This window comes from Bubalus bubalis, chromosome 16, assembly GCF_019923935.1.
Source record: "Bubalus bubalis isolate 160015118507 breed Murrah chromosome 16, NDDB_SH_1, whole genome shotgun sequence".
NCBI classification, from domain to species: domain Eukaryota; kingdom Metazoa; phylum Chordata; class Mammalia; order Artiodactyla; family Bovidae; genus Bubalus; species Bubalus bubalis.
In genome coordinates this window covers 13,857,706-13,876,449 of record NC_059172.1, presented here as the reverse complement: position 1 = coordinate 13,876,449, position 18,744 = coordinate 13,857,706, and the positions used below count along the sequence as shown (strand labels likewise).

The window sequence follows — 18,744 nt, the reverse complement described above, 5'->3', positions numbered from 1 at the left end:
CCAGAGAAAGTCATCATTCAAAAAGATACACGTGCCCTAATGTTCACTACAACACTATTTACAATAGCCAAGACATGGAAGCAACCTAAATATCCACACCAGATGAATAGATAAAAACGATGGGGTATACTTACATAATGGAATACTAGTCAGTGGATGGCATCACCTACTCAATGGACATGAGTTTGAGTAAACTCTGGGAGTTGGTGATGGGCAGGGAAGCCTGGTGTGCTGTAGTCCATGGGGTCACAAAGAGTAGGACAGGACTGAGCAATTGAACTGAAGTGAACTGAATATTAGTCACTAAAAAGAACAAAATAATGACATTTGTAGTAACATGAATGGACCTAGAGATTATCATATTAAGTGAAGTAAGTCAGACAAAGACAACATGATATCTTATGTGATATGGAATATGTGATATTCCACATATTTTAGATATGTGGAATCTAAAAAAAAAATACAAATGAACTCATATACAAAATAGAAATACACCCACAGGCATAGAAAACAAACATGGTTACCAAAGGGGAAAGAGGGGATTAAAGATAAAGTGGGAGATTTAGATTAACATATACACACTGCTGCTACTGCTACTGCTAAGTCGCTCAGTCGTGTCCGACTCTGTGCGACCCCAGAGACGGCAGCCCACTAGGCTCCGCCATCCCTGGGATTCTCCAGGCAAGAACATTGGAGTGGGTTGCCATTTCCTTCTCCAATGCATGAAAGTGAAAAGTGAAAGGGAAGTTGCTCAGTCATGTCTGACTCTTAGCAACCCCATGGACTGCAGCCCACCAGACTTCTCCATCCATGGGATTTTCCAGGCAAGAGTACTGGAGTGGGGTGCCATTGCCTTCTCCAACATATACACACTACTATACATAAAATGTCCTTCCCAGGTGTTGCTAGTGGTAAAGAATCTGCCTGCCAATGCAGGAGATATGAGTTCTATCCCTGGGTTGGGAAGATCCCCTGGAATAGGAAATGGCAACCCACTCCAATATTCTTTCCTGGGAAATTCCATGGGCAGAGGAGTCTGGTGGGCTGCAGTCCATGTGGTTGCAAGAGTCAGACATGACTAAGAGCCTTAACCACCATGTATAAAATAAATAACCAACAAGGAAAACCAACAATCTTACTTTATAAGACTGGAACTATCCTCAACATTTTGTAATAATTTATAAGGAAGAAGAATCTGAGAAAAGTAGATATATATGTATGAATATTTTAAAATGACTTCAGCAGAACCAAACCTATACCAATTTCTTTATCTCTTTGACTCTTACTTTTCTCCTATGAAACCTGGCCTAATAAGTACAAAACAGACTCTTCTGATTTTTTAATCCAAGTTTAAAAACTCCTCCTTTTCTTGTCTACACTCCACCAATTCTATTATAACCAGTCTTTAAATCTTGGTCTTAACATAATTATATCACCTAGCTGAGACTAGAGTGAAGAGAAAAACCTAACTAACATTGATAGCACTTTTATATAGATTAGCTTAATTGAGACTTATACTTTAAATAATGTTCTTTATTCTTGCATCTCCTCCATCTCACCACATTGAAAAAACAAGTTCTTTATCTTCCCAAACCTCTTTATCTACCCCAAATCTCTCCTTCTATAATCCTCAACATCACTGTAAAGGGAAGCTTCTCTTTATTCAGAAAATCTCACTTTCACTCACAGTCTACTTTTAATCATTCCACAGATGAAGTCTACTCAAAATATATTCAGAATCCAACCAATTCTTATCAGTTGGATCTCTACTGTCATGGCACAAGAGATTACTATTCTTCACAAGGATTATTGCAGCAGCCTGTTCATTGTTCTCTTTTCTCTCACCTGCTCCTCCCTACAGTCTACACTCATCACAGAAGTCAAAGGAATTGAGCATCTTCCTCCATACCTCCCATGTCTAGGACCTCAACTCCCACCCCCTTCTCCCAAGCTTACTTCTGGTTCAGATCAGATCAGGTTAGTCACTCAGTTGTGTCCAACTCTTTGCGACCCCATGAATCACAGCATGCCAGGCCTCCTTGTCCATCACCAACTCCCGGAGTTCACCCAGACTCAAGTCCATCGAGTCAGTGATGCCATCCAGCCATCTCATCCTCTGTCGTCCCCTTGTCTTCCTGACCCCAATCCCTCCCAGAATCAGAGTCTTTTCCAAGGAGTCAACTCTTCGCATGAGGTGGCCAAAGTACTGGAGTTTCAGCTTTAGCCTCATTCCTTCCAAAGAACACACAGGACTGATCTCCTTTAGGATGGACTGGTTGGACCTCCTTGCAGTCCAAGGGACTCTCAAGAGTCTTCTCCAACACCACAGTTCAAAAGCATCAATTCTTTGGCACTCAGCCTTCTTCACAGTCCACCTCTCACATCCATACATGACCACAGGAAAAACCATAGCCTTGACTAGACAGACCTTTGTTGGCAAAGTAATGTCTCTGCTTTTGAATATGCTGTCTAGGTTGGTCATAACTTTTCTTCCAAGGAGTGTCTTTTAATTTCATGGCTGCAGTCACCATCTGCAGTGATTTTGGAGCCCAGAAAAATAAAGTCTGACACTGTTTCCCCATCTATTTCCCATGCAGTGATGGGACCAGATGCCATGATCTTCATTTTCTGAATGTTGAGCTTTAATCCCACTTTTTCACTTTCCACTTTCACTTTCATCAAGAGGCTTTTGAGTTCCTCTTCACTTTCTGCCATAAGGGTGGTGTCATCTGCATATCTGAGGTTATTGATATTTCTCCTGGCAATCTTGATTCCAGCTTGTGTTTCTTCCAGTCCAGGGTTTTATAAGCCGTGATGCTCCTCCAATGCACGAAGCCTGCTTTCACTTGAAGGCCTCTACATGTGTTTCATCTTGTAACTCAGACATTTGCACATCTAAGGTCTCTCACAATCTAATTTTCCTTACCTTCTTAGTGATGCCTTCTCTGATTATTGGTTTAAACTTTCAATGCACTCCCATACCTATATTATTTGTTGCTTCCCTACTTTGTATTTTTCTGTATAACTTGTTACCATCCAACATAGCATTGATTTAATACTATTCTGTTTGTTTGTTGATTGTCTCTGCCAAATAAAATGCGGAAATTTTAAAAGAGCTGAAATTTGTATTAGTGTGGTTCTCTGCTATAGCCCTGAAGCCAAGAAGAATGGCTGAATCTTAGTGGGTGCTCAATAAACATTTATGGACCGACTGACTGAATTAGCACATGTTAAGCAACAAATTCGAAGAAACACTGACTTGTGATCCAGTTTTTCTTCTTTATTAGTTCATGACCTCATGCATAACACTCAGCCGCAGTCACTTTTATTCCATCTATAAAACAGAAATATTGTTGATTACTAACTACAATGGTAAATGAGAATTGTCTAGGACATAGTATATGTTTAACGGATTGTTGTTGTTAGTAAAATATTTTTAATAACTCGAGATGCCCTTTTCCATCTTCATTAAATGAAAGAATTTCCACTTTTACCCTAAAGAGTAAACACACAAATACAAATATAAAATAAGTGAGACTTTCTAGCTCAGAGTTTGACCCATAAGAGTTCTAAAATGAATAATTGTTTTAATCATATGCTATCCTCAAGATTTCTTTAGTTTTTCCTGCATTTATGTGCACTAAATTTCTTGACTTAAAAAATAGTTCAGCAACATGGGGGACTGGAAGGATTTTATAAATTCTAAGAGTTAATATACCATGCTACTAAAGAGTGCTTTGCCTAGGGCTTTCCTATTCAGTTTTTGAGCTTAGAGTGGCTAAGAATAAGGATTCTTCAAGGCATGCTTAACAGTGCCCAGGCCCCAAAGTAGGTGGCCTTAGTTAAAGAGAATTCTTTTTCAACTTCAGGAGAATCCTCAAGGTCTTCCCTGGTTTTTATGTGCTTTCAAAAGCATGGGAACTTCTGGGGAGGTATTCTTACAACTTTTCTTGCTACAAGTAGCCTGCCTGGGAAAAGGTAACACTTTGTCATCATTACTTGTGAAAAGTGAAAGTGAGAGTGTAAGTCGCTCAGTTGTGTCCAACTCTCCGAATTCTCCAGGCTAGAATACTGGAGCGGGTAGCCTTTCCCTTCTCCAGGGGATCTTCCGAACCCAAGGATCAAACCCAGGTCTCTCACACTGCAGGCGGATTCTTTGCCAGATGAGCCACAAGGGAAGCCCAAGGATACTGGAGTGGGTAGCCTATCCATTCTCCAGTGGATCTTCCTGACCCAGGAATCAAACCTGGGTCTCTTGTATTGCCGTGAAAAGTCCACATCAAAATTAAGTCAGCTAATTAACCTACAGGAAATCAGTGGCATGATTTCTTTTGCCAAATCACATGAATGCAAATCTAGGGGACTTAACGAGTAGGGACTGGAGCAAGCCTGTACCAGCCTGTAAGAGAACATTGTGCCCATCTTTTCCCACCTCTGTGCTGTGACACACATTAAAATGGTAATTGGTCATTAAAATTGGTATTAAAATGGGCCATAGGGCAAGTATTTATACCACCAAAAGAGGAAAACACTACAAACCAGAGTTTTTTGCCTTTTTTTTTCTTTTTTTTCCCTCATAGAGCTGGTTTTCCAGCACATCTTGGTTCTACTTTGTAATTTCCAAGTGTGTGTGTGTGCATATATATATATATATATATATAAAATCATTCTATAATTTGTTACTGCTGTGCCATCTCTGTGCAAGACACTCAATTTAGGAGTTGCTCTCTGAAATAGAAGCATACCATTCAGTGGAATAGAATGCTCGTCCCAAATTGTTTTACTGCCTTGAAATTCCTGGTTTATGGTTTGGTTTCTTGAACAGTAAATGGGCACAGTGAAACATTTTGCTTTACTGCAGTGATATTTCATTGTATTTGCACCAGGAACACAGACCTTAAAGATGTAAAATGTGAGAAATCAAGCATAAGGAATACCCATGATATTTAGCACATTTGTCACTTTAAAAAAAGTTGAGAAAATGGAGGTACTGCCAATAATATGATCGTTCTACTTACTTGGACAGACAGGATAGGAGACTTAGCAGACATGGGCTGATTTTTCTTTCAAAACGTGCTTCTAATACACCTGGAAACTTCTGAGTTATGTTTAATAAACTGGAATATGGCAAGAAGATGCAATCTCTCTGATTATATTCTCTTTCTTACCCCTACCGCTCAACCCTCAACTATGTCATGTGAAGGTGGCTCAGAAAAATTGGCTAAATCTATATTATACAGTCAGAAAAACTGCAGAAATCCCATTTAGGATGATGGCAATAAGGAGAAACTGCCATTTTCATCCATCTTTTTGATGTTTTTAATCTCTTTTCCTTAATGAAGTGATTGTTATCACATTATTTTATTGCTAAATTTCTAACAACAAAACATGTTTTGCTTATGCTAATGCTAATATATTTTTTAAGGTATTTAAGTTTATATTTTAAAAGAAATAATAACAATACATAAGAAATTTTTAAAATGTAATAAACTTTGTGAAGCTTAAAACTCATAGAAAGTACAATTTCCTGCTAATTCAGGCTATTTTCTACATTGAATACTATATAGCACCCTGATCATTTCAATTTGTGGCAACTATAAACTTTAAATGAGAGGTAGAATCTGCCATAAGTTTGTAAATTCTTGGAAGTTTTAAGGGTGTGAGTTCCAAGCGTAGTTTTCTGTCTCAGGAATCTATTAAAATGGATTTCCATGAAAACAAGTGTATCACGGGAAAATAACACCTATCCAGTTCAACATGCCATCCCTATTCTTCACTGAAAATCACATAAAATAGAAGTCACCGCACTTCACACTTTGCTCTTTCTTTTTTATTTTATAGAACTAGGCATTCATGGAGAGCTCTTCATCTGAAGAGCTAGACTCTTATGAAAAAGCCAACCAAACAAAAAACAGGAAGCTTTTTTAAAAACTTGATCCTGTAAGTACTCATTATTGAGAAAGCCTACTGCGGCTTTATCAGACACACAAGTCAAAGTTCATATCCTCTGTCTATGATGTAAGCAGGAAGCCATCTTTTCATCTGCCTGTGATGAGCAGAACTTTTTGCTTTCGCAGGAGGCCCCTTGCCTTTCATTAAACATGTTTTTGTTGCCTCGATTCCTAACATCATGGTTCTTGTTGGTTTCCCTAAGCCTCTTGCATCCCCTGATCCAGGACTGAAATGCTAGAGAGTTCATTAACTGTGACACTGACTCTCTGCCAAGGATCTTTTTATTTGTGGAATTCTGTTCTTAGGTAACTGAAAAGCCATTATGTGATGCCCAGACTGTTGGATTTTACAATAAATTGATGACTTTCAGAGCTCCTCTTTGGGTTATGTTTAGGATGGATTTCATGCCTGTCTAAAGGACAGTGAAGTTAACTCATCTTGTTACCATATGCTGCTATTTTTATTTATTCATTATAATTTTTTTTTCTCCTTTGTGCATGTTCAGATGAGTGGATTGACATTTAACTCCCAGGGCACCAGTATACATATACCTTGTTAAACATGAAGCTATTTTCATTGGTGTTTGGGGTTAGAGAAGGAACTATGAGATAGAGGGATCACTTGATCTTAAATATTTTAAAATATATGTATGAAAAAATGATACTTATTTCTGCTCTGCTTCTGCCAAGGTCAGAACAATAAATATCTTGCTTCATTGGCAGGAATACGATTCACACAAAGAATTCTCTGACTTGGTAAAGGAATATATACTTTGCTTAGTAATGCTTTGTATCCTCTGTCTGACTCTTTTGCAACTCCATGGACTGTAGTCTGCCAGACTCCTTTGTCCATGGGATTTCCCAGGCAAGAATACTAGAGTGGGTTGCCATGCCCTCCTCCAGGGGATCTTCCCAACACAGGGATTGAATCCATGTCTTCTTCAGCTCTTGCATTGGCAGGCGGATCTCTGAGCCACCTGGGAGAAAGGGAACATCTTTTCTGCAGAGATTTTGGAAAATACAAGACAAATTATTTCCCAGCAGCTCCAAGTGATCTCTCCTCCTCTGCTAAACTGCTAGAGGAAGCCATGCATGATGGCTAATGTGCTCCATTAGGCACTAGCAGCAGACAAAGATGCACAAGACACTGCCTTGCTCCGAGGAGATGAAAGACAACGTTCTACCTTATATATTATAGCTATGGTCGTCTTTCCATTTTAGCAGTGTTACTGGCTTGTATATAACTTGGTAGTTAGGTCTATATTATAAATATATAGGTGATATACCTTCCTTGCTGCCTAGAATATTGTTTCACATGTAGGAGATAATTCAGCGGATTAATTCATTTGGTAATTATTCCTTCATTCAATAATTATGTATAAACTTCTACTGTGTGAAGTAATCCTCTCTTTGAAATGGGTTTGCATGTATTCCTACTCAAAAACAGGAGACTGGACTTAGTAAAAGTTTAAGTTTCTTTAAGTTGCTTGCTTTGTTTTCTTTGTCTTTACACCTTTACTTGAATTATTATTGTTAAAATTTAACAATAAAAGTAGACCCATCAGAATATCTTCAAAAACATTTCCAAATGGCTCTATTTCCAGGAGGATGAATTAGACTTTCATTTTCCTATTCACCCCACTATGTACAGTTAAAACCCCTGGACAGTGTATATTTAAAATAAATATATAAGAAGGAACTGAAAGGTAGAGAGTAGGAAACAGTCTAGGAAGCTTGCTGCTGCTGCTAAGTCACTTCAGTCGTGTCCGACTCTGTGCGACCCCATAGACAGCAGCCCAAAAGGCTCCCCCGTCCCTGGGATTCTCCAGGCATGAACACTGGAGTGGGTTGCCATTTCCTTCTCCAATGCATGACAGTGAAAAGTGAAAGTGAAGTCACTCAGTCATGTCCAACTCTTAGTGACTCCATGGACTGCAGCCCACCAGGCTCCTCCATCCATGGGATTTTCCAGGCAAGAGTGCTGGAGTGGGGTGCCATTGCCTTAGATCTAAGTAATTACACAATAGTGAGTTCCTGGTATTTCCTTTTGTCTCATACACACCAGACCTGAAGAAAAAGAGACCACAAACCCAGAAATGCTGACATGTACAGACTAAAAAGGGACTTCCCTGGTGGCTCAGCAGTAAAGCATCTACCTGCAATGTGGGAGACTTGCAGGAGACATGGATTCAAGCCCTGGGTCACAAAGATCCCCTGGAGAAGGAAATGGCAACCTGCTCCACTATTCTTGCTGGGAAATCCCATGGACAGAGGAGCCTGGTGAGCTACAGTCCATGGAGTTTCAAAGAGTTGAACACAACTAAGCAACTAAACACAACAACAGACTGAAAAACAAACCAAAAGACACAGAAAAGGCAGTTTAGCAACATGGAAAACTCCAAGAAAATTCCCCTTATCCAGCTGAACATCTCCAAAAAATATTGCTTTATCCTTAACCAGTACCAAGAAAGCTTTCACCTTTCACCTTCACTAAGTTATGACAAGGTCCCTTAAACTCCCCACCAAGGTGCAATCAGACAAGGCCAAGTAGGAAACTAGAACATTCTTCTCTGCCAGGTAGCACCAAGGCCACCTTCTGTCTCTTGCTTTCTCTGTGCAAGTGATATGGGGAGCCTGGACTTCTGTGTTCACTCAGCAGTAACAGGGACTTTCCCCGACATGCTCGAAATGTATCACAGTTGGCTTAATGGAGAATCAGGACTTGGACCACCTCCCAGAAGTCATGAAGCTACTCTTCTGCCCATAGGGTCAGTGGTGGCCAAGTGGGTAGCAGTTACACTCCCTCCTATACCTCCCAGCCAGGAATGTATCAATGGATATCTGGTAAGAGCTGGAACACCTGCCCACACTCAGAATAATGAACTTCATCTACCCATGTGTCAACAGAGGCCAAATAAGGACAATGAATATGAATTTCTACTCTGACTTGATGTCAACTTATCCCACTTCCTCTGCTGAAGCAATATCAGAAGAAGGCAGCTAAAACTGAAGGTCTCAGAATATAATACCCAAATTCCTCATTATACCAATAACCAAGAAGATTTCCAAATGGATGTAAAATTCAATCAATAGATATTAGTGCCAAGAAGAGCAAGTGGATATCCATAAACATGTCCTTAATGTGACTTGAGTTTCACATCTTATAGAAAATAGAAAAGTTAACACAAAATGGGTTATGGGTTATGAACTTATATATAATAAATAAGACTGCAGAAGAGATACTGATGTATAGAACAGCCTTTTGGACTCTGTGGGAGAGGGATAGGGTGGGATGATTTGGGAGAATGGCATTGAAACATATATAATATCATATATGAAATGAGTCGCCAGTCCAGGTTCAATGCACAATACTGGATGCTTGGGGCTGGTGCATTGGGATGACCCAGAGGGATGGTATGGGGAGGGAGGAGGGAGGAGGGTTCAGGATGGGGAACAAATGTATACCTGTGGCGGATTCATTTTGATATATGGCAAAACCAATACAATATTGTAAAGTTAAAAAATAAAATAAAATAAATAAATAAAAGTTTTAGGAAAAAAAATAGAAGAAAACCTTTGAGGTTTACAGATAGGAAAAGAGTTCTTAAACCAGACACTGAACTATGATCCACAAAGGGAAAATCTGATAAATTGGACTCTATGCTAAGTCACTTGAGTCGTGTCCGACTCTGTGCGACCCTATAGACAGCAGCCCACCAGGCTCCCCTGTCCCTGGGATTCTCCAGGCAAGAACACTGGAGGGGGTTGCCATTTCCTTCTCCAATGTATGAAAGTGAAAAGTGAAAGTGAAGTCGCTCAGTTGTATCCAACTCTGAACGACCCCATGGACTGCAGCCTACCAGGCTCCTCCATCCATGGGATTTTCCAGGCAAGAGTACTGGAGTGGGGTGCCATTGCCTTCTCCAAAATTGGGCTCTACTGAAATTCAAAATGTTTTCTCTGAAAATTAAAACCATAGTGGATATTAACTTGTACCTGTTAGACTATTTTCAACAAGGCAAATGCTGGTGAAGACATATAGAAAAGGGAATCTTGGTAAACTGTTGGTGGGGATGCAAATTGGTATAGCCACTATGGAAAATCGTATGAAAGTTTCTCAAAAAAATGAAAAGCAATACTCTGTATGATCCAGGTACCACACTTCTAGATGTAAATACAAAGGAAATGAAATCAGTTTCTTGGACAGATATCTATATTCTCATGTTCATTGTAGCACAGTTCACAGTAATCCAGTGTCAATCAATGAATACCTTGATAAGGAAGGTATTGTGTACATAGATATAGATCCCATATATACAATATATATATATCATATCACGTATATATTTGATACATGTTGTTGTTCAGTCATGTCCAGTTCTCTGTGATCCCACGGACTGAAGCACACCAGGCTCCTCTGTCCTTCATTATCTCCCAGAGTTTGCTGAAATTCATGTCCATTGAGTTAGTGATGCTATCTAACCATCTTAATCTTTCCCAGCATCAGGGTCTTTTTCAGTCAGTCAGATCTTCGCATCAGGTGGCCAGACTTCTTGAGCATCAGTTTCAGCTTCAGCATCAGTTCTTCTAATGAATATTTGGGGAAATTCTGCCATTTATAATAACATGGGTGAACCTTGAGGGCATTATGCTAAGTGAAATAAGTCAGACAGGGAAAGACAAATACTGTATAATCTCACTTATATTTGAAATCTAAAAACAGATCAATCTAAAAACAGATCAACCTCAAAAAAATCTAAACACAGATAAAAAAATACTGTATCTTTCTATTTGTTTCATAGAAGCAACGTGTCAGTCACTCAGTCATGTCTGACTCTTTGCGACTCCATGGACTATAGCCTACCTCTGGAATTCTCCAGGCAAGAATACTGGAGTGGATTGCCATTTCCTACTGCATCATAGAAACAAAGAGCATATTAATTGTTACCGGGGTAGGAGGTGGGAGCAATAGACATTGGTCATAAAGTACAAATTTTCTCTTGTGTGATGAGTAAGTTCTAGGGATCTAAAGTAAAGCACGATGACTATACTGCTTTGATATTTGGGGATGTAAACACTAGATATCTCAAATGTGAGGTTTGCATCATTCTTGGGGAATTATAACCTTTTTCCCTTCATAGAAAAGTTTATATTTTGTTCTAAAATAGAAACCCCAGAGAATATGGAGGCCCTATAATCTCTCTAGTTGGCAACAGGGCAGTGACTAGAGGTTAGGCTTGATTATAACCCATCTATAATACAGCTTCCCAGGTGATGCTAGTGGTAAAGAACCCACCTGCCAATGAAGGCTACACAAGAGATGTGGGTTTCATCCCTGGGTCAGGAATATCCCCTGGAGAAGAGCATGGCAACCCACACCATTATTGTTGTCTGGAAAATCCCATGAACAGACGAGCCTGGCAGGCTACAGTCCATAGAGTCACAAAGAGCTGGACACAACTGAAGTGACTTAGCATGTGCACACAGTATAATCAAAGCTATGGTTTTTCCAGTAGTCATATGGATGTGAGCGTTGGACCATAAAGAAGGCTGAGAGCCAAAGAATTGATGCTTTTGAATAGTGGCATTGGAGAAGACTCTTGAGAGTCCCTTGGACTGTAAGGAGATCAAACCAGTCAATCTTAAAGGAAATAAACCCTGAATATTCACTGAAGGACTGATACTGAAGCTGAAGCGCCAACACTTTGACCACCTGATGTGAAGAGAAAGTTCATTTGCAAGACCTTGATGCTGGAAAGGATTGAGGGCAGGAGGCGAAGGGAGCAATGGAGGATGAGATGGTTGGATGGCATCACTGACTCAGTGGACATGAGTTTGAGCAAACTCCAGGAGATGGTGAAGGACAGAGAACCCTGGTGTGCTGCAGTCCATTGGGTTGCAAAGAGTCAGACGTGACTTAGAGACTGAACATCAGTAATAACAGCAGTGCTCTTTGCATTACACTGTGTCACATACTTTTATTATTACTCTATAATTAAAGACTGATTTTCATTTGCTTGTTTCTATTTATCCTATTTATATTTCATCCAGATTAAACTTACTATATCCTCCCCTCCCAAAAAAGACTGTATTATATAGCTAAATTTTGCTAAGAGTTGTTTTTTTTTTTTTTTAATTAAGAATCCTTAAATGTTTTCACCACAAAACAATAACAAAATGGCAATTTGAGATAAAGCATGTGTTAACTAACCTTAAATGTGGTGAACATTTCACAGTGTGTATATGTATCAACTCATCACACTGTATACCTTAAACTCATGCAACATTATATGTCAATTATCTCTAAATAAAACTGGGGATAAACCTACTATATATATACAACCACCATATAATCTAGCAACTGCTCTTTGGGACAATAAAATGAAATCTTGTGTTCACACAAAAAGCTGTACATGAATGCTTCTAGCCATTTTGCAATAGCCTCAAACTGGAAATAATCAAGACATCCTTCAGAAGGTGAATGGTAAAATGAACTGTTATGCATCTTTACCATCAATTAATACAATTGGAAAAATCAGTGAACTGCTGATGCAGTCAAGAATTTGGGTGAATCTTCTGAGAATTATGTTGGGTGAAAAAAGCCTATCCCCAAATGTTACATACTGTACAATTCCATTTACATAACATTTTTGTAATGACAAAAGTATAAAAATGCCCTGTGCTTAAGGAAATGAAGTGGGTGTGGCTATAAAAGGGCAACAGGAGAGACCCTTGTGGTGACAGAAAATCTCTTGACTGTAGAATGTCAGTATCATGTTAGTCATACTGTTCTATAGTTTTAAAAGATATTATCATTAGGGGGAATGCAGGAAGAGGACACTGAGGTCTCTCCATGTTATTTCCTAACACAAGTGTTAATGTAGAATCGTAAAAGTCGATCATTAACATGATCACATTTACATATTTTATATCTATGCACGTTCAATCACATGAAAGCCCTTAGTTGTTTTTCCAGCAAAACAGATTAAGGCCCTAAGAGGAATGCTTAGAAATTTATTCTTTTATAATCCATCATCTTATGCCACTTGTTGAAGCCAAAGTGGCACTAACAGTCAGGTGAATCTGTTAACTAAGTCAATATTTGTGATCAAAGTGATGAGACGAATCAAGCCAGTCAGATTCTTGCATTTGAAATTAAACACATACACACACATACCTTTACATGCAAACAGGGACAGGATGTGCGCTCACTGTTAGGTTGCTATCTCAGTTCAAATCCATACTCCACACAGTATCCAATATCCATACTGCATCTTGCTTTGAAATGCTGAGCCTGGGTCTCTGCAAAGCACAATATTCTTTTGCTACCTGATTTTCTGTTTCTGTCAATAGACACAGTTAGAGGGAGACTGGAGAGCTGGAGGGAAAACTGCTCCTGACCTACACCCTACACAACAGTTAATTCCAGTTTTTTCTCTTTTTTTCCCATACTCCTAAAAACAACCTCACGGTGCCCCTCTTCCGGGTGATGTAACAGCACTATCTGCCTGGTACTCCTTCCTCAGAGATCCGGCTCCATCTTTGCCTGTGGATTCCCTTCTAATTCTTCAGGCTGTTAATATACGCTCAACAGGTTTCCTCACAAAATTCTGAGTCCCAGATATCTGTGGTCCCCAATCCGACCTCCTGGGGCACTACACCTGCAAGCTGGTGCCATTGCCTTCTCCACATTCTTCTTAGAGACATTAATCCCAGCAAGATGGAGTCCTTCTCACCCCAGCTTCTACAGTTCCTCAATCTTTCAGGCAGCAAGCCTACTCAAGATCCCTGAATGTCAGTTCTGTAAAGCCCTTCCTCCAATCTTCTGAATTCTCATCATCCCAAATTCATGTCTGTTGCTCTGCAGCCAAAGTAGCCACTTCCTGCAACCTCTATGACTTATCAGTGTCCTTGCTCATATCTTTAATTCTCCAATATTTGGTTAATAATTCCTAAATTACATTTTATCTATTATAATACCCAGTGTAGTTTCTGTTTCCTAGGTATAACCCAGATGCAGGCCATTAGCAGTAAGATTAGAAGATAAATAAATGGGAAGATGCCAGAGAGGCCATGAGAAGCTAGGTTCAAGGCAAAAGTATGAAAGAATCAAATGAAGGAAGGGTAAGAAAAGCAATCAGAAGCTGAGAGAGAGAAAGAAAGAGTCGGGTAGAAAGAGAGAGAGAAGAATGGATGGAATATATATTCAGGAAGAAGTAGAGTTGCAAAGAGGATAAGTTTGCTATTGCTGATGAAAATGGTACAGACATATAAGAAAATGCTAAAACTATCTTTTTTTTTTCCTGTTTTCAATTTCTGTTTCAATTCCAGCCCATGCATGTAAACAAAATAATTATCTTTTCACTACAATCACTATTATGAGTCTTTCTTCCTGATAAACAAAAGAGCCGAAGTAAAAGGAAACAACATCCCCCCTTCTGTATAGATAGAAGGACTAAGTGAAAGTGAAATTTACTCAGTCGTGTCTGACTCTTTGTGACCCCATGGACTATACAGTCCATGGAATTCTCCACGCCAGAATACTGGAATAGGTAGCTGGTCCCTTCTCCAGGGGATCATCCCAACCCAGGGATCAAACCCAGGTCTCTTGCACTGAGGCAGATTCTTGAAAGGGGGCCATCATATGCTCTTAAAATACCCAAAAAATGAACAACAACAACAAAAAAAAAACAAGACTTTCAGGTCTTTCCTCTTTTTGCTGTCTCATGTTCCTCTTGATGTGCTGCTACCTTATCTTGATCTTACCATTGCCTTTCATCTTTAGAGAACACTTCACATGCTAAAAAACACCTCCATATCTGTGCTCTTATGTGACTTTCCAAACACAGTGGTTTCCCAGAAGACAGATAACATGTTATCCATTTAACTTAATCTATACAATGTGATGGACGAGATGCAAAAACTGATAGATGTCTTCAAGGAAGATCTTTAGTTATGAATCCAGGACAGGTAGCTGTTATACATGCAAGTCAGAGAGAACTAAACATTAACAGAAAATGTAGGACAATTCCGCATGCCCCGCTGCCAGATTCTAAGAAGATTTCTACTTTACTCTTAAAACCGCAAGAATGATTCAAGCAAGCATTTGCCAATTAAAATGGCAAGTACAAATGTCTCCCTTGCCATAGATGGAGCTCAATGCCACTAGAATTTCAGCTTACTTTTTTTTTTTCTCCTTAATACAGTTGAGACCCACAGATGAATAAGCAGATTATTTCAATTTCACAGAGCTGGACATCTCCAATTTCTAGGCTCACGTGGCCTTGACAATTGATGATACAACATGTAGCTACAGACCATGCCACAGCCCATGCCCTCCGCCCATGAACTGACACTTGTATGAGTGACCTGGACTTTCATTCTTCCCCGCTGGTTCATTCAGGCAAGTTCAGCTTTCCCAATAGCCCAGGAGAAAATATTTTCATGCTGTTACCACATCAGGTGTTCCAACCTCACCAGAGTTTCAAAGGGAGAATAAAAAACCAGTTACCTTTCCCAAACACTTTGTTCCATATTAAAGACCTAACTACTGCCCTGGTTTTAGAGAAGGAGGGGGACATCACCATTTGTCTGATTGTTCCATTCTGAATCCTGGGCAGACCAATCTGCTGCTCTTTCAACTCCTGGGGCAGTACAAAGAAACATCTGTTCCAGGAACAGTTGGACTCTCATCCCTCTGCATAAATCACTACTAGTAAAAGTTTTATGAGGTGGGTACTTTTTTCCCCTGCTTCCTCCTTTTGTAATTGACTGAAGCCCAAATGAACAAGATGAAATGGCCAGACATTTAGCCATATGTTGGCATCCACATGTGTACGTTTGGGAGGCAAGAGAAGCTGTCAGCTGATGAAGGAACATTACAATCATCTGAAATGTAATTAACAATCCCACAGTCAATGAATCTTTGGAAGTTTCTAACAGATTAAATTACACCTCTCACTTACCTGTAGCAAATTGTCCATGGACCAGTTTCCGTATCTGTGAAACTTGAATCTAGTCAATTTACGGAGACTTCAAAGTGGTTTCAGGATGTTTCCATATTGCTAATCTACATAGCTTATCTCTGCTTTTCCAGTAACTCCTACATAAAAAAGAATAAAAGGATATAGTTAGGAATATATAATGCTCAGTAAATTCAGGTTGATCAATTAGATTATAGCACCCAGGCATGTGTGCTCAGTCAAGTCCTACTCTTTTCTGGACCCCATGAGCTGCAGCCCACCAGTCTCCTCTCTCCATGGGATTTTTCAGGCAAGAATACTGAAGTGGGTTGCCATTTCCTTCTCCAGGGGATTTTCCTGACCCAGGAATAGAACCTATTTTCCTGTATCTCCTGCATTTCATGTAGAATCTTTACCACTGGGCCAGTGGGGAAGTTATACTTGAACATTTTTATTATTTGTTTAATAGAAAAGGATAGGAGGAAAACATTTCTCTTTTAAAAACAATAATGCATGTTAATATGGCTTTGAATCTACAGTTAGCACCGGGCAAAAGACCAGGTGAGTGGCAAAGGGTTAATAAAAGTTTATTGAATATACAGTTGATATAATAGATTTCACTAAAATTGTCTTGTTCCTGCATGACTTGAGAAAGTGAAAGGGAAATTAACTTTTGAGAAGCTACTATGGGACTAGGGATTTGCTAGTTGCATATATATATACAGATACATACACATATATGTGTACATACATGGAGAAGGAGATGGCAACCCACTCTAGTATTCTTTCCTGGAGAATTCCATGGACAGAGAAGCCTGGCAGGCTACAGTCCACGGTGTCTCAAAGAATTGGATATGACTGAGTAACTGTGACATATATATACACACACACGCGTATAATCTTATTCCTGGAGAAGGAAATTGAACTCACTCCAGTATTCTTGCCTGGAGAATCTCATGGATAGAGCAGCCTGGTGGGCTGCAGTTTGTGGGGTCGCAAGAGATGAACACAACTTAGTGACAAAACCACATAATCTTATTCCATTAGTACAACCACCTTTCTAAGCATTTACTACCTATAACTCTCTTTGGCAAGTTTTTATTAGCCTCATTCTTCAGATCATAAGTGAACAACTTACGTGTCAGGGAGGTCAGTTTTTAAAACCAGCTAAGCTGAAGAACGGTATTAAAAGGCAAAACGATAGGATACTGAAAGGGGAACTCCCCGAGTCGGTAGGTGCCCAATATGCTACTGGAAATCAGTGGAGAAATAACTCCAGAAAGAATGAAGGGATGGAGCCAAAGCAAAAACAATACCCAGTTGTGGATGTGACTGGTGATAGAAGCAAGGTCTGATGCTTTAAAGAGAAATATTGCATAGGAACCTGGAATGTCAGGTCCATGAATCAAGGCAAATTGGAAGTTGTCAAACAGGAGATGGCAAGAGTGAACGTCAACATTCTATGAATCAGCGAACTAAAATGGACTGGAATGGGTGAATTTAACTCAGATGACCATTATATCTAGCACTGTGGGCAGGAATCCCTTAGAAGAACTGGAGTAGCCATCATGGAAAACAAAAGAGTCTGAAATGCAGTACTTAGATGCAATCTCAAATACGACAGAATGATCTATGTTCGTTTCCAAGGCAAACCATCCAATATCACGGTAATCCAAGTCTATGCCCCAACCAGTAATGCTGAAGAAGCTGAAGTTGAACAGTTCTATGAAGACCTACAAGACCTTCTAGAACTAACACCCAAAAAAGATGTCCTTTTCATTATAGGGGACTGGAATACAAAGTAGGAAGTTAAGAAACACCTGGAGTAACAGGCAAATTTGGCCTTGGAATACGGAATGAAGCAGGGCAAAGGCTAATAGAGTTCTGCCAAGAGAATGCACTGGTCATAGCAAACACCCTCTTCCAAAAACACAAGAGAAGACGCTACACATGGACATCACCAGATGGTCAACACTGAAATCAGACTGATTATATTCTTTGCAGCCAAAGATGGGGAAGCTCTATACAGTCAGCAAAAACAAGACTGGGAGCTAACTGTGGTTCAGATCATAAACTCCTTATTGCCAAATTCAGACTTAAATTGAAGAACGTGGGGAAAATCACTAGACCATTCAGGTATGACTCAAATCAAATCCCTTATGATTATACAGTAGAAGTGAGAAATAGATTTAAGGGACTAGATCTGAGAGACAGAGTGCCTGATGAACTATGTACGGAGGTTCGTGACATTGTACAGGAGACAGGGATCAAGACCATCCCCATGGAAGAGAAATGTAAAAAAGCAAAATAGCTGTCTGGGGAGGCCTTACAAATAGCTGTGAAAAGAAGAGAAGCAAAAAGCAAAGGAGGAAAGGAAAGATATAAACATCGGAATGCAGAGTTCCAAAGAATAGCAAGGAGAGATAAGAAAGCCCCCCTTAAGGATCAATGGAAAGAAATAGAGGAAAACAACAGAATGGGAAAGACTAGAGATCTCTTCAAGAAAATTAGAGATACCAAGGGAATATTTCATGCAAAGATGGGCTCAATAAAGGACAGAAATGGTATGGACCTAACAGAAACAGAAGATATTAAGAAAAGGTGGCAAGAATACACAAAAGAACTTTGTGTACAAAAAAGAGCTTCACGACCCAGATAATCATGATGGTGTGATCACTGACCTAGAGCCAGACATCCTGGAATGTGAAGTCAAGTGGGCCTTAAAAAGCATCACTATGAACAAAGCTAGTGGAGGTGATGGAATTCCAGTTGAGCTATTTCAAATCCTGAAAGATGATGCTATGAAAGTGCTGCACTCAATATGCCAGCAA

The 18,744-nt window shown here is 39.6% G+C and overlaps 1 long non-coding RNA gene across 1 annotated transcript in view; it reads right to left on the bottom strand.

Moving 5' to 3' along the window:
* The window catches only part of LOC123327555, a 1,360,034-nt gene that overhangs the window by 248,481 nt on the left and 1,092,809 nt on the right, over nucleotides 1–18,744 (bottom strand). Inside the window, exon 5 of the long non-coding RNA XR_006640074.1 lies at nucleotides 15,917–16,053. This is a non-coding gene — a long non-coding RNA (uncharacterized LOC123327555). The remainder of the gene's footprint in view (nucleotides 1–15,916; nucleotides 16,054–18,744) is intronic.